Genomic DNA, 12,042 nt, shown 5'->3' with positions numbered 1-12,042 from the left:
GTAGAAAATTTCTCTATATGGGTTTCAGGGGTCGCTTCCTAGTGGTGTACATTTACAGAACATACATTTCAGAATGCACACTTTAATGTATGCAGATTAAACTTCATAGATCAAACATAACTGGTGAGAAGGATTGGAGTAGAAATATTTTAGCAGCTGCCATCTGATGTAGCAAATATGATATACTTTATACACACATAATTCTTTTCATTATCTACCTTAACTAAATATATCCAAATTTTAAGTGTCTGATTTTTTTTTTCACCTATTGGGGCATATATTGGAGAGATTTTTTTCTGTCAAAGTATATAAATAAAACTTGTTCAGAGATAATAACTGGAAACTACCCCTGAATGTGAGTGTATCTTAGTTTATCAGAATTTATCTTGTTTGGTAGCTGCCATTATAAAAAACATCTGCACAGAAAACCTTGTGCGTGCATATGAGATTTTTGTTGGTTTGGCCTAGAAAAGCTATACTAACTAGATTTACTCAGTTATAGTTGAAAGTATAATATACTTTTGAAAACTTCTATCAGTATTTTTCAGCAACTATTTTCTTTCAAAGTCTCATTTATTTTGAAGTATTTTTAGATTTCATGAAGACTGGCAGAAATAGGATAGAGAAATTTTTTAAGGCCTTCACCTGGCATTTCTTATTGGTACTATCTTATATAATGATGGTACAACTATTAAAACTATAAGGCTAACATTGGTACTGTACTACTGACTAAACAACAGACTTTTATTCAGACGTTCCTAGTTTTTCATTTTCACATTCTTTTACTGGACTAGGATTCAATCCAGGATCACACCTTGCACTGAGTTATTGTGTCCCCTTAATTAATCTCCCATTTGTTATTTTTCATGTCCTTGATACTTTTGAAGAATCTTGATAAATTACTTTGTATAATGCTTTTTAATTTAGTTTGCTTGATATTTTTTTTCTCATGACTAGATCACATTATACTTTGAGAAGAACTCAACCCTGTAGCTGTCCTAGTACTTCATCCTGGTGGTATGTGATATTGCTTATGTCCTGTTACTGTATTGTCAAACTGGACTACTCTGTTAAGGTGGTGCCTCAATCCCAAATAGCAGCATACTGAATGGCTAGCACACGGTACCAATGACCCTTTTATAGAATTACCTACATTAATTAGTGGTAGATAATAGAAATATTACTGCTACCATATTATCAGTAATGCAGTCTAATAGAGAATATATTCTTGTCTTTCAGGACAAGAATTAGAATTTAGTCAACATCCTCAGTGGTTGGTGTAAAAATAAAGGAGATGGTCAAGAAATGAAGAAGATATTATTGAACTTTACATAGAAAGGAAAAGGAGATAATGACCATTTGGGGTAACTTTCTGACATTGGCTAAATCTTCTATTTTCTGGTCATGAAGTCTATATAAGTGAGATATCATTTAGCACAAACTTTAGCATGCCTCACAATTACTGGCAAGATCTTGTAAAGCACAAATTTTGAGATCTCATTATTGAAGGTTTTGTCTGGGGCCTGAGAATTTATAGCTCAGTGGTTAGGTGATGCTGACATGGCTCATCTTCGGGCTGTGCTTTGAGAACTAGTGATCTACCATGAGCTGTCATACAGGGAAACAATTGCACATTTTAAAATCAATACCATCTTCTAGTTTGTGGAATACATTACTAAATGCATTTCTGCAGATAGTGAAATTATTCATGTATATCCAGACACATCTATGTATACATGCATATAGCTGTATATATACCCTATATTAAAATTAATTTACCTCAATTTTCTGTGATCTATATATGTTGTGCTTTTAAAAGTTAACTTTTTAAGTTTTAAGTTTTGTTTTTAAAAATTTGATCTTTTGCACAATGAAAGAAAGAATATATTGAGTTCTTGAGGGCACAGATTAACATTTGTATTTCTTTTCTACTCTCTCTGCATTCCAAAACAGAGCTAAGCAGACCCTCAAAAAATAGCCGTGGTGTCTTCTCAATGATTGGCAGGTTGGAGCCCCTGGATGCTGCAGTCTCACAGGCAACCAGATCTATTCTCATCATGGAGCCTGGGGCTAGGAGGCAGTGTTTAGAGTAACACTTATTGTTGAAAGCAAATTGAAATAGCTAGAAAACTTGCTGATGAGACAGAACATCATATCTGCAAACCCTGATATGTCAGAGCAGGTGGAAGCATTTTGGACAATATTCCCTTAGGTATCTAGGTTTAGAGGAACAGAGAACAAATGACCAAAATTAAATGTGATCGATCCTAATAATAAAAGTAGAAACTATGAACAAGAAACAAGCCAATTCATTGCTTTAATCTTTGCCACAAGCTAAAACTGGCAAAACTTTTTTATAAGACCTTTTCTTTATGTAAGATCATAGAAAATCATATATAAGATCATTTGTGGGAAAAGAAGAATCAAAGGCGGACTTTGCTTCCACCACACATTGACCCCTATCTTTTCTTTCCACCTAAGTCTTTGCTTCTCACTTGGTTTTGACTCTGTATCTTTGAGTACATAGGTGTTCAAAGGTGTGTTGAGTGTCTTTTCTTACTGATCCATGACCTTTACTTATTCTTTGGAAGGATTCAAGTCAAAAGTATGGATGAAGGAAATGACAGGTCACTTACCTTTAACCCTCCTCCTCCCTCTTCAATGTTCTCCCCAAATAACTCACAGTATATTTTAAAACTACATTCATCTGCATTGAATAATTTTTCACTTAGGTCAACATAGACGTCACCTTCAGCTTCTATTTAAATTCTTCATTTCCATGTATTTTACATTTCAGAGAGAACAGGCAGGAGTCCACTTCTATTTCTCCTTCAACATGGTCTTAATAAGTGTGAAAAAGTTTCAATTGCCCAACATGGGAACTTGATTTAGAATATTATTGGTTAATCAACAAATGAAATCTTTTAAACTATGTCAAGTACTCAGATTTGACTTTGCCTTTGCTTTTTTTTTTTTTTTTTTTTCCTTAGGAGATTCTAGGTCATTAGCCAGGAGTGAAAACTTGGTTGCTGAGTAGAAAACCATAGCTATAGTCTTGGTACTGCAGGGATATTACTACCTCTAAACCATACGTAACAGAAGGGAGGCCAGGAAGTAAAGATTCCAGTGTCCCCTTTCCACCGAAACTCCAGAAATGCATACCACTACCCTGAGCCAAACTCAGTGTATTTGTGTTTCTATATTTGAAATGCCTGTGCATCTATGTATATCTATCTATCTATCTATCTATCTATCTATCTATCTATCTATCTATCTATCTATCTATCTACCTACCTCCCTACTTACCTATCTATCTATTTGTCTGTGTCTGTCTGTGTGTATAATTTCATGTAAATCCAATGATTATTTTGTGAAATTTGTATTTACGTTTTAATAATATGTGTGGAAGGTCTTCATAATCATCACTGAAATGGAATAGAATTTCATCAAGAAATAGTAATAATTAATCTATGACCAAAGTGTTGAAGTTTTGTGCCAGTCTTGGGGCTTGAACTCCTGGTCTGATGCTGTCTTGAGTTTTTTTGCTCAAGGCTGATGATCTACCAGTTGAGCTACAGCTCTACTTCCACATTTTTTGTTGCTTAATTGGAGAGTAGAGTTCCACAATCTTCCTTGCTCAGGGCTGGCTTTGCACTGAAATCCTCACATCTCAACCATCTGAGTAGCTAGAATTATAGGCATGAGCCACTGGGGCCAGGCTTGTAAGTTTTACATTTATAATACTGCAACAGAGTCAAGCAGAAGGGTAAAACTGAGATTAAGTACTATTAGAGTCAGTTTTGTCCAGGGGCATACATTCAGATAAATAAAAGAAAGTCTTATGGTACTTCAAATTGGAAGAATTTTAGAGAATATTCTAATTATTCTGCAACAGGAAGAGGGAAGAAAGGGAAATTTCCCCAGATAGCAGTGCACTTAAGGAAAACAGGTGAAAATATTTCTCAGCTGACTCAGAGAACTGAGTAATTTGGGGGGGGGGGGGGAAGGTATTTGAGTTAGCAAAGGAAATAATCTTTATTCATCCAAAAGAAGTTAAAGAGGAGTCTTAATTGCAAACTTTTGTGAAGACAGTGAGGAATCATATTATAAGTATTTCCTATCTTTTGATGTGTTCTACTTCTGTGTTTTATCCTAAGTGTTTAAATGATAGGCTATTATTTCAAATTAGCTATGTGAATTTAACATTAACATACTGAAGGACATTTATATTTGTTTCAGTTTTCTTCTTCATATATTTCAAAAAAACAGCCTTGAAAACTGTATCTTGTCAATACAGAAGGCATAAAGTTTACATTGTTTAATAAATTATTAGGTGAATATTTAAGGAATACAATTCTGAGAATTCCAGAAGCAACCTCAAAATCCCTACCACATATTTCTCTTCCTGGTTTGTGAAAACTTACCCCTATCTTAGTATTGGTTATTGTATATTAATTTTTCTGTTTTTAGTTTTTATACACAGAATATTTAGTGGACTCTTTTGTTTGCATTATTTGGTTAAGAATCATATTTTTAAGTTAATATATAATTTAATATTTAGTTGTATCTGCATTTTCATTATGTAATATTCCATTATATTATTATATTTATTATTTATGTAGAGGCTAGTTATTTTGCTACTATGATTAATAAGAATGTAACTATTCTTACATATTCTTAGCTTCATTGTCTAATTTATGTTCTATTTTTGGAAAGTACATTTTATTTGATTTTTTGAGCATTTTTATTAAGTAACTACCTATAAAGGAGTACAAAGGAGTCGACAGTCACCAATGCAGTTTATGAATACAATGCATCTTGATTAATGTCACCTCTTTCAACATTCTCACCCACTCCTCTCAACCCATCCTTTCCCTTGCTTATTTAATTTTAGACTATGTATTTTTTGTCTTTGAGCAAAGCAATTTCTGTATAAAGTGCATCTTGATCCGTGCCATCACTTCAACCCCCTTTGAGCCCTCCCTTCCCTCATATTTCTCAATTCTATGGTGTAAACAATGAATTCTTGCCTGTATGGTCCCCCTTTCCTCCCTTCATCCGTTTAAAGTACATTTTAAAACATATTTTTAGATTGTCTTTCTAGCTTGCAATTGATTTTTAAGGACATTTTCTTATTGATTTGAAAGGGTTCTTTAAAGAGAGGAGGGTTCTGCATGGTTAGATTTACAGAGTTTATAGTTCTGAGAGGCAATTGCCCCAAACTAAAAGCTCATTTCAAGCCACTGTTTAGTATTCTGTTTGTTTAAAGTAGGAGTGCTGCTCAGAACCTATTACTGTATCATGGCCTGGAGAGACACAAAAATCTCCTTTAGAGTGAAATGATCTAATTGAAGAGCTCAACTGGTACCCAGCTGCACACCTCTCTAACCTACAACACGGAACCATTCTGTGGTGCCTTTTGTCTTCATAACCTTGATATTTTTGAAGATCAAGGACAGTTAAATGTTCCTCAACTTGATTTGTCTGATATTGGCTTACCCATCATTAAACAGGAGTTATGAATTTTTGATAAGAGCATTACAGAACTGATGCCTTCTTCTCTTTGCATTCTTTCCTGCCAGGCACCAGGCATGGTAGTGATTCACCCATCACTGGTAGTAACTCAACCACTTGTTTATGGTGTCTCAAAATTGTTCCTTCCAACATCTGTTTCTTTCTCTTTTCAGTAACTATGTTTTGAGGGGAGGAAATTCAAATCTGGATAAGAATTTTCTCTTGTCTTTAAATTTCCCATTATTGATATTCCTTCTCTTTATTCATTACATTTATTTTTTTGGGTCCAGTCGTGGGGCCTGAACTCTGGGCCTGGGTGTTATCCCTTAGCTCTTCAGCTCAAGGCTAGCACTCTACCACTTGAGCCACAGCGCCACTCCCGGCTTTTTTCTTTTTGCTTATGTGGTGCTGAGGGATCGAACCCAGGGTCTCAGGCATGCAAGGCAAGCGCTCTACCACTGAGCCACCTTCCCAGCCCTATTCATTACATTTATTATGGCTACCAAGTTTTGATATTATGCTTGCATCACTACTTCCTTACATATTACTCAAAATTCTATTGTAACAAAAGATTATCTCTTTTATCTATCTGTTATGTGAATGTACATTGATGGATTCTAACTTTATCCAAAGGGTTGTCATTCATTACTCTCATAGTTCATTTTTATTCTTACATTTCCTCAGCATTTTCAGTAACCCTTAACCAGACTTTTATTCTTTGGACAGACTCCCTTAAGGCTTAACTGGCATCTTACTTTCAGAAGCAAGTTCACCTGTTACTTTCTTTGCTCCAGCCTAGAAATCATCTATTTTCAAGGTAGTCTTAGTGACAGGCCCTAGTTACTTTATATACATTTACATAATCATAGACATATATCTGTATATATATTTATACTACAAGTCTGATGTACATATATATGTGTATATGTTCAAATGCATATTTTTATGAATATAAAACAAATATATGTGTATCATGTACTATGCGATTATATGCATGTGTAAAGCTATTTCTACATATGCCATCATATTTTGAAAACTTTGAGTTTATATTGCCACCTCAGACAGCAATAGTACAGTGTTTATTCAGATTTCCATAGCTTTATAAGTGTACCTTCAATCTCTCACATAAGAATTCTGCCTTCCACCACCCTAATACATGGATTTATTTATTTCTGTTCTATGCATGCGCAAATCTCCTAACTCACCTTCTGGATGCTTCCTCTCTCAGAGCCCTTCATCACATGAGATGAGGCTCAGGGACAACCTGTCATGACTCTTTTTTTGCTCAAGCACCTGGTTGCAGCCAGAGCCCTCTTGGTCTGCTTCATCTTCACATGAGGATGACAGGAAAGAAAGAAGGCAAACAAGATCATTATGACGTTTTAAAACTGAGTATTTCATGTCAGCTTTATCAGTGAATAAGTCAACCACTGTTTATTTCTTTCTACATTTACAGAAATGTTGCGAAGCAAAGTGGTACTAATTGGTCTTGTACCTGATTGATCCTCATCTCAGTTTCCAAAATCTTTCTAGTACATTTGTTACAACCAAGAAATAAACATGAATGGATTTCATTTAAGGCTCGTGTATTTCTCTTAACATCGGTGCATGTCTCCACAGTTTACTTTGGTTGTCACGACTTGTCTACCCAATATCTGGAATCCAATTCAGGAGACCATACTATGTTTCCCTGGAATCTGACAGTGTTCATAGCTCTGAAAGCTTTAAGAGTATCATCATAAGCTTTTATAAATTTTTTCTCTGTGATGGCTTTGGGTCATGTTTAGCTCAGGGATGGACTGGGATTATGAGTTTGCAGAGAAAGGACACACAAGAAGCCACAAGACACAACGTATTGCATGCTACCGATATGATTTTTCATGGCTGAATCAGAATCTACTGGCCAAGGTAAGATTTGCCAGGTTTCTCCATTCTCCAGTTCCATATCCATTTCTTTCTAGTTTGTACTTGTTGAAGCTATTCAATAAACCCAGCCTCTAGTGTAAGGCACAAGGGGTGCATGAAGCATGCATGAAGCAGGAATGAGTAGAGAGGACTTATATCACTTGGAAATTTGTTAGTGTTGTTGCATTTCCTTTCATGACACATAGTTATTGTAAACATGCTTTTTAAGCCATGGGTCTGATATTTTGCAAGATAAATTGCTTTTGTTTTAGGCTAGGTTTCTTGTTGTTTTTTTGTCACAGTATTTTGGTTCATTTTGAATTTTATAATATTTTGGAAGTGTGCTGACAATGGTCTTTTATCTGTGGCAATGTGTGGTAAACAAGATACCACGTTTTCCTAGTCTACCTGACATGTTGCAAACTTGGGGCCCCCATTTGCCTAAATTTATCAACATGTGGTTTACTGGGCCATGTGCGCATCACTAAATTAAAGCTAACACAGTCAGGCACTGGTGGCTCATGTCTTTAATCCTAGCTACTCAGGAGGCTGAGATCTGAGGATCATAGTTCAAAGCCAGCCTAGGCATAAAAGTCCATGCTACTCCATCTCCAATTAATCACTCGAAAACAAGAAGTGGTGTTGTAGCTTAAGTGGTAGAGTGCTAGTCTTGAGCTGAAGAGCTCAGGGATAGCTCCAGCCCCAGAGTTCAAGCCCCACAACCGACACACACACACACACACACACAAAACAAAAATACTTTTATGCTCATGAGCTGAGCAGAGAATTACTCTTATACACACTTAAAGGATTTGTTTTTCTCTCTTAGTTGGAATTTATGGCACCATAGATGGGTGGGGACATTTTTTTCTTTATCTGAGATGCTGTTAAAAATTATCTAGTCTAATTACTGAAAAAAGAAGCATTTTTAGTGACTTAGTTCATGGTTTTCAATGTCAGCCCAAAATTGGTTCGGTCCAAAACTGCCCACTCATCTCTGATTGAGATTCTTCTTCATTTTGGTCATTTGATGTTTACTTTACATTCTTTAGAGTTCTGTGATGTGGTAAATCATGTTTATTATTTTCATCTATTTTTAGATGTTTTTGTTAGTAAGACTTTCTGACACATTATCTTCCTGAATACATGAATTCTTAGGAACTAAAAACTGTATCATATTTGTAATTCTGCCAAGTTTGGTAAGCTTGCTTACAAATTGAGTATCATCATGGAAGCAGCAATTTAAGAGTAGAGTTGGCTATGAACAAACCCACGAGACTAGCATGCCCTGAGAATAGCATGCAAGTAGACAGGAAAAATACATGTACAACCAAATGCCATGCATTGAAGTGATTGGAGACCATGCAATTCTATTTATTTCTTTAAACCTGAAAGGCATTAACATCACTGGTTGAAATTATTATTAATTTTAATAACATTGAATAATCAAGGAAATGCAACATTTTCAAATATTCACCATGTGCCAGGCACTCCTGGCTGCTCACACCTGTAATCCTAGCTACTAGGAAGCTGAGATCTTAGATCACAGTTTGAAGCCAGTCTGGACAGGAGGTTTCTGAGACATTTATTTCCAACTAATGTGCAAAAAAAACCAAATCGAGGTGTGGCTCAAGTGTTAGAGTGCTGCCCTTTGAGAGAGTAAAGCTAAGGGGCAGTTCCTAGGCTCTGAGTTCAAGTCCCAGTACCAGCATATGAAAAAAATCACCATGTTAAGCATGGGACCACTGTGTAAATCTGTTTAAATAAAGAACTTTTGAAATAATTTCAACTGTTATGTTTCTTTAAAGAGTGACTAATATAAAAATCATAATCACTACCAATTACTGACATTCTAATAGGTTTCGGATTTCTGCACTCCACATTTTAAGTCATTCTTTTTTTTTTTTTTTTTTTTTATTTTTTTATTGTAAAGCTACTATACAGAGGGTCACAGTTACATGAGTGAGGTTATGAGTACACTTCCTCTTGAACATTGTTACCCCCTCCATTGTTTTCCCCCTACCATCCCCTCCCTCCCTCCCTTCCCCGAGGTTCTTTTTTTTTTTTTTTTTTGATTGTGATTAAATGATTACATAATTTCAAAGTCACAAGTTCATTCTAACTTCCCTGGAGCAAATTGTCTACCACAGTCTGTAATATATAACAGTGTTCACATGTTATATACCATATTTGTGATCAGCAGCATGAGGATATTTAGTAGTGGTTCAACCAGATGAGCGGGAGTTCTTTGTTTCTTAAGTCCTGTTAGTTTTGTCGTATCACTAACCTTTTGGATTTAGCATCCACTTATGAGGGAGACCATGTACCGTTTGTCTCTTCGTTCTTGGCTTACCTCGCTCAACATGATTCCTTCTAGCTCCATCCATTTCCCTGCAAATGCCATTATTTTGTCATTTCTAATGGCTGCATAATATTCCATTGTGTATAGATACCACAATTTTTGGATCCATTCATCGGTGGTGGGGCACCTAGGTTGTTTCCATATCCTAGCTATTGCGAACAGTGCTGCAATAAACATGGAGGTGCACGTGTCCTTGTATATTGGTTCCTGTTGTTCAGGGTAGATGCCTAGAAGTGGTATGACTGGGTCGTAAGGGAGGTCAATCTTTAGCTTTCTAAGGACCCTCCAGACTGCTTTCCAAAGTGGTTGTATAAGTGTACATTCCCACCAGCAGTGTAATAGGGTTCCTCTTTCTCCACATCCCCTCCAGCATTTGTCGTTGGCTGATTTGTGGATGTGGGACATTCTGACTGGGGTAAGGTGGTATCTCAGGGTTGTCTTTATTTGCATTTCCTTCACCACCAGGGATGATGAACATTTCCTCATGTGTTTCTTTGCCATTTTTATTTCTTCATTTGAGAAGTCCCTCTTTAGTTCCCTTGCCCATTTAGTAATTGGTTTGTTAGGTTTGGGAGGGATTAGTTTCTTGAGTTCCCTGTATATACAGGATGTTAACCCCTTGTCTGATATATTGCTGGTAAATATTTTTTCCCAATTAGTTGGTTGTCTTTCTAGCTTAGTTGCGATAGATTTAGCTGTGCAGAAGCTTTTTATTTTAAGGTAGTCCCATTTGTCGAGTCTCTCTCCAACTTGTTGTGACCCTGGGACTCTGTTCAGGAAGTTCCTTCCTGTGCCTATTAGTTCAAGTGTCTCTCCTACTCTGTCCTGCAGTAGTTTCAGAGATTCAGGTTTAATGTTAAGGTCTTTAATCCATTTTGAGTTGATGTTGTGCATGGTGATAGGCTGGGGTCCACTTTTAGTTTTCTGCATGTGGCTGCCCAGTTTTCCCAGCACCAGCGGTTGAAGAGGCTGTGTTTCTTCCATTGTATGTCTTTGGCTCCTTTGTCGAATATCAGCTGGCTGTAGGCCTGTGGATTTATATCTGGATCTTCTATTCTGTTCCATTGGTCTTCGGGTCTGTTTTTGTGCCAGTACCATGCTGTCTTTGTGATTATAGCTCTGTAGTAGAGTTTGAAGTTCGGCATGGATAGCCCTCCCATATTGTCTTTATCCCCTAGAATTGTTTTGGCTATTCTAGGTCTTTTGTTGTTCCATATAAATTTTTGGACTGTTTTCTGTATTTCAGTGATGTACGTCATTGGGATTTTAATAGGAATTGCATTGAATTTGTATATTAATTTTGGAAGTATCACCATCTTTACTATATTAAGTCGGCCTATCCAGGAGCATGGGAGGTCTTTCCATTTCCTAGTGTCTTCTGCAATTTCTTTCTTTAACTTTTTATAGTTCTCATTAAATAGTTCTTTTACATCTTTGGTTAGGTTAATTCCTAAATATTTTATTTTTTGGGAGGTTATTGTGAATGGGGTTGCTCCCTTTATTTCCCTCTCTTCCTGTGCGTTATCAGTGTATAGGAAGGCAACTGATTTTTGTGGGTTTATTTTGTATCCTGCTATTTTGCCGAAGTGACTTATGATTTCTAAAAGTTTGGGGATGGAGTTTTTGGGATCGTGGAGGTATAGTATCATGTCGTCTGCAAAAAGGGATAGTTTCACTTCTTCTTTCCCTATGCGGATCCCTTTAATGTCTTTTTCTTGCCTTATTGCCCTGGCTAAGGGTTCTAGGACTATGTTGAAGAGGAGTGGAGACAGTGGACATCCTTGCCTTGTTCCTGTTTTTAGGAGAATTGGTTGTAGCTTTTCCCCATTAAGTATAATATTGGCTATTGGTCTGTCATAAATGGCTTTTATTGTTTTTAGAAATGTTCCTTCTATTCCTATTTTCTCCAGAGCTTTTAGCATGAATGAATGTTGAATTTTATCAAAGGCCTTTTCTGCATCTGTGGCGATAATCATGTGATTCTTGACCTTGGCTCTGTTGATATGCTGGATTACATTTATTGACTTACGTATGTTAAACCATCCCTGTGTCTCTGGGATGAAGCCTACCTGATCATAGTGTATTATTTTTTTTATGTGTTTCTGGATTCTGTTAGCTAGAATCTTGTTAAGGATCTTTGCATCTGTGTTCATCAAGGAGATTGGCCTGTAATTCTCCTTTTTGGTTGGGTCTTTGCCTGGTTTGGGGATGAGTGTGATATTGGCTTCGTAGAATGAGTTTGGGATAGCTCCCTCCTTCTC

The sequence above is a fragment of the Dipodomys spectabilis genome, unplaced genomic scaffold (assembly GCF_019054845.1).
Source record: "Dipodomys spectabilis isolate Male_0828 unplaced genomic scaffold, ASM1905484v1 ptg000365l, whole genome shotgun sequence".
NCBI classification, from domain to species: domain Eukaryota; kingdom Metazoa; phylum Chordata; class Mammalia; order Rodentia; family Heteromyidae; genus Dipodomys; species Dipodomys spectabilis.
The sequence above is the reverse complement of the archived record's forward strand: the minus strand, read 5'-3'. Positions refer to the sequence as shown.